Here is a 5418-nt window from a genome sequence, read left to right as displayed (position 1 = left end):
CCTAGCGGCTGGGTGGAGGAGGGCTGGGAGCTGGGGCAGGGTGGGGTGGGAACTGGGAGGTCCAGGTGGGCCTGAGCAGAGGGTGGCCCCTCCTGGGTCTCCCCTCACCCTGCTGGCCTCCTGCCTCTCTCTTTGATGCCTCTCACCACAGACTTCAAACAGGCTGCCCTCTGATTCCACCCTCCACCCTCCCATAATTAGAGTCTCTCAGGCTGCCTCTCGCCCTCACTCCCTGCCTTGCTCTGGATCCATCTTGCCTTTATCGCTCTACTTTCTCTCTCACCCTTTCTCTCTCTGTGCCCATCTGTCTCTTCTCTCTGTTCCTGGTTTTGTGATCTCTCTGTGTCTCTCTGATGCTATGTCTAGATGAGGGACCAGCGGCAGACTGCAGTTTCCTTCCCCTTCTCTCCTTCTGCCTGTTCTCAGTCTAACTGTGGGCTTTTCTGTCTTTATCCCTGTAGCTTCTCTCCATCTCTATCAAGCTCTGTCTCTCCTTTTCTTTCTCCCTTCTTTTTAATGTGATCTGCACCCCTTACCCACATTGAAAGCTGCCTTCATCTGCGCCCTTTCTGCCCAGAACCTGGGACTTGTGCCTCCACCCCTGTCTCCTTCGCGTTGAGCTTGACCCTGGGGCAGCCCATAGGCAGCAAGCTGAACCAGCTCCAGGCTGTTGCCTCCTCCCTGGTTGGTGCCCTCTGGGCTGGGCACAGCCTCAGCACCTCCCACTCCTCCCTGGGCTGCTCTCTTGCTCTTCCCAGGTCTGGTTTTTCTGGCCAGATTGACTTCCCACCCAGTGGACCTCCGTTGTGGCCGTAGGGCCGGTGGTGCCATGTCCATTCTCTTTCCCAAGAGAAAGGGGACCTTGCCAAAAGCCTCTCTATGGTCTGATAGGGGAAGCAGGGGATCAAGAATCCTACACATCCCCTCCCCCTAAGGCAATGGGGCTTGGGCTGGACCTTGACCCCTTCTGGGGCCCAGGCATCTCTAGCAGTTTCTGCCAGTCAGGCGCAGGGGTTTCCATCCCAACCAGAGAAGAGGCTCAAACTCCCCTCCCGCCCCCCGCCCCCCCAGGGCACCTGGTCTGGCCCACCCCCAGGGCACCTGGTGCCACAGACCGAGGCTCTCTTGGAGAGACTGGCCTTGAAGGGCAAGCCTTGAGCAGGGAGTGGTCTGGGTGTGGATGGACCCCAAAGGGCTGAGAGAGCTGCTTTGAGCCCTGCTTTGATGCTGCAGTTCTGACGTGGCCTCCCTGGGCCTGCTCCCAAGGACGCTGTGAGGAGGGGTGATAATAGAAAGACATGACTAACCCCCAGGTTGGACATGATGTTTTCCAGCAGACACTGCCCTCCCCCAGTCACGTGGGATCCTCATGACCTTCATCATGGGCATGGAATGAGATGACCACATCCTTTTCATAGATGAGGACAGTGAGGCACAGGTATCCCCAGGTGCTTTCTCCAGGGCCCCTCCTGGAGGGAGAGGAAGAGCTGTCTGGGCTGGGGGATCAGGGCCAGGTGTGGGGCCAGGGCTCTGAACAGTGGGGGGCAGGCAGAATATATGCCCCTGGTTGGGAACTCAAGTCTCTCAGGCCTGGGTGGTTCTGGCCGTTTCTAGGTTCTAGGCAAAAATGGGTGCCCACAGGGTGGATGGGAGCTCAGGAATCNTGTGTGTGTGTGTGTGTGTGTGTGTGTGTGTGTGTGTGTGTGTGTGTGTGTGTAGACTGTCATTCTGGGTGTGACCCGGTATGTGAATGTGCAGCTGGGCTCCCAGCCACCTGCCAGCTTCCCAGTGCAAACAAGTCCTGCTCCTGCTGAGGGTCGTGCCCCATTGCCCTTCTGGAGACCCCCACCCCAAAGCCACAGGCCCTCTGGGCCTGAGGGAGGGAACCCTACAAGTTGTAAGCGCCTGTCTCTCCCCTAATCCTCTCACCCCCACTCCCTCCGACCAACCGACCTACCTACCATCCCCACAGGCTGGCAGGCTTCTACCTGCCCTGGGGCGGGAGGCTGGGACGAGAAAGAGGAGCCTGCCCGCCTGCCCGCCGCCCCTCTGTCGTCTCTGCTCAGACAAAGAGCTCACCCTGGTCTCTGTGGGCGTCTGGGAGACGCTGGGGGGATTAGCTGCCCGCGCCGCCCTCTCCCCACCTCATGCCAGCCCACCCGGCTGGCACCAACACCCCAGAGCCCAGGGGCGGTGCCCTCACCACAGCCTCTCCAGCCCTGAAGGATGTGTGTGTGTGTGTGTGTGTGTGTGTCCCCTGCCCCCAGCACCATGGTAGGGGCAGAGATATAGCCCATTGAAAAGTGGACCCTGGGGCACACACACCTTTCACTGCTGGCCGGGCGGGACTAGGTCTCCCCTTGGTCACTGCAGCATGTGCTGGGCAGACCAACATCTTTTTGGCACCCCTGTCTTGACATCTCTTATTCCTGGCCCTTGCACCCCTCCCCCACAGTTGACTGCAGTTCTGACCTTCCATTCTTTCCCTTTGCATTCCTGGGCCAATGAGAACAAGAGAGAGGGGTGGAGGATGGGAGGTGGGGGTGGGTTCCTCTCTGGTAAGGACTCAGCCCACCCCAGAGAGGGAAGCTGCCTGTCTCAGTGTGGGGTCGAAGGAGCTCATGGAGGAGACGTGGCAATGACATTGGGTCTGGGTTGTTCATTGTGTTCCTGGAGAGCTACCTGGGGCTTCACTTCCATCAGGGCGAATGACTGGTAAGGTTAGAGTTGCTGTCTCATGACTTTGAGGCTTTAAGACTAGCACTTCCTTTGTAATGTGCAAAACTAGAAATGATTCTCAGAGTTCTTTCTTGGTGACTCTCATTGGATTTTCTCAATAGAAAAGGCAGGTATTGCCGTTTTTCCCATTTAGACTGAGGTTTAGACTGAGGCTCTGAGAAGTGAAAGGATTTACACGAAGTCACACAACTGGTGAGCAATAGAGCCAGGATGGAACCCAGGATCCTACTCTGTTGTCTACTCATAATTCCCATACCTGGGCCTCTGCCCCCTCGGTCCCCCATCCTTCCACCCCTGAAGAGTGTGCAGTCTTGGGAAACTGGAATGGAGACAGGCCAGTGGGAGCTGGGTGGGATAACCTGGCCTCTCCCTGAGTCACACCCCATCCTTAAGCAACCAGGGCCCCATTCCATAGACAGTTCTTGCAGTCTATCCCATGCTTTGGGGGGTATGTATGGAAACTCCCTTCTCCTCCTGCCAAATGGGTTGGGATCTACTTTGTTCTTAAAGACCCCTCCATATTAATCTTTTCTATCAAAATGTTATTCTATAGTTTTTGTCTCCTCCTACTGCAGGTAGGGCCTGTCTCTCTTGGTTCAGTCTATGGTAGAGGCAGTAAGGCACCAGCCCTATCTCTTCCATGGTGATATGCTGTCAGTAAGGAAGCTGAGAGAGGCCATGGAGGTTAGGGATCTCGCTAGTGCCTTCGATATAAGAGATGATCATCAATACGTGGAGATGGACATATCATGGTGAGGGGGTGGATAAAAATGTAGACGAGAGTATGTGGATGGGTGAGTAGGTGGTGTTTGGATGAATGAGTGGGTGAGTATTTAGGTAAATGGATATATGAGTGAGTGGTTGAATGGATAGATTAGAAGGTGGATGGAGGATGGATGGATGGATGGATGGATGGATGGATGGATGGATGGATGGAGGAATGGATATATGCATGGAGTGATGCATAGGTGGAAGGAAGGAAAAATGGATGGATGGATGGAGATGGATGAGAGAATGGGTGAACAGGTATGTGAGCACATTTGTGGCAGAGATTTGGGAGCCTGGAGGAGCCTTTAGAAGACAGGCCATACATAGGGAATGGTTTTGGTCAGCCCTCAACAGTCTGAACTGATGGAGAAAAACCATGTTATGGAAAAGTCTAGAAGACACTGGCTGGCGTGTCACATTCAGGGGTTGGTTTTGGTTCTTACCTATGACGTCTGCACTTGATCTTAGCCAAAAGGCTGAAAAGCGATCTCACCTATGGAGTCTGAGGGTCTGAGCACTTGTGGCATGTTAGTCATACACACAGGCATGGTTCATTTCGGGAGTCCAGCTCTCACGCTCCTCTTGGACGGCCGTCATCGTCCTTCCTCCTATGCTAAGAAGGTCAGTGTCTCCTCCTAGATGGACACAGAGTGCAGACAGAGCAGGTGTGATTCTCTCGCACCTCTGGTGGGCTCACTCCTTCCCTGGGGGTCAGGGAAAAGTGACTGGACTCTCAAGGGTCTTGGGCTGTTCCTTCAGGTTTCCCTGAGATTTAGTCAGCGTTGGAGGGACCCAGAGTCACAGAGATTAGCTTGGCATCTGCCAGGTGGTGTGATGCTGACAAGAAACTGACAGCAGCAAAATTACCCTAGCAACAGAGGGTAGACACTGGCAAAAACACTTTGACTTGGTCCTCCAAAGGAAAGGGGCAAAGGGGGGCTGTAACAAGACACACGGAGGTTAGGTGCCAGGGAGAGGGTGTGCTCCGTGTGTGGAGAGTGGGTGGGGTAGGCTGTGGAATCATTTCTCTGTCCCTCGCCAGGTGCCAGGCCTATCCTTGTCTCCAAGAGGACTCTCTTTTTGCCCTTTTCTTGGGGAAATCTTCCCTGTGGGACTCTGGATGGCCTACTTTCCATGACAATTATAGGAGCTTCATGCATTGAGTACCTGCTCGATGCCAGGTACCTCACGCACATCATCACATTAAATTCTCACAATATCCTTTCAAGGTAGGGAGAATCCCCCCCATTTTACAGATGAGGAAACTGAGGTTCAAGAAGGTTAAAGAATGTGCCCAGTATTACCCATCGAGGAGGTCGAAAAATCAGGATTCCTACTCAAGTTGGCCTGGCTTCTCTGAAGCCCTCTGCCACCTCTCATTCCTGAGAATCTCCACTCCCTGCAGTGTCAGCTCCAGCTGGGAAGAATGGGTCCAGGGAGCAGCAGCTAGAAGGACACATCAAAGAGATGTAGGTGAGGCCCCCAGAGAAGAAGACTGCGGAACAAGGAGATGGGGCCTAGTGAGGATCTGTAAGTGTTTCTAAGGCCATTGTGCAGAGGCCGACCGGCCTTCATCTGAAATAAGAGGCAGCATACAGGATTTGGGCGAGACCACCAGAAGGACTTTCTGGCCTTGAGGGGTGTAGAACTCCGGAATGGGCAGAAGAGGAAGGGTATAAAGACATATTCTTTGCAGAAACCGTTCTATGGTGATTCCAGCACAGCTGACTTGCTGATCTGAGGCAGGGGTTGGCCAGAGGTCATCTTGGGTTATCCCCTTGTAGCCAAAACAGTCTGAAATCCCCTGCCTGGGTGGGAGTTGGGAATCTTGAGAGCTGGAGTTTTCTGGATCCAAGGAAAGACACATCAGGCGGACTGGTGCTGGAATGCTGAAGCTGGAGCTGTGTGGAG

This window comes from Hipposideros armiger, unplaced genomic scaffold, assembly GCF_001890085.2.
Source record: "Hipposideros armiger isolate ML-2016 unplaced genomic scaffold, ASM189008v1 scaffold_40, whole genome shotgun sequence".
NCBI classification, from domain to species: Eukaryota; Metazoa; Chordata; class Mammalia; order Chiroptera; family Hipposideridae; genus Hipposideros; species Hipposideros armiger.
The sequence above is the reverse complement of the archived record's forward strand: the minus strand, read 5'-3'. Positions refer to the sequence as shown.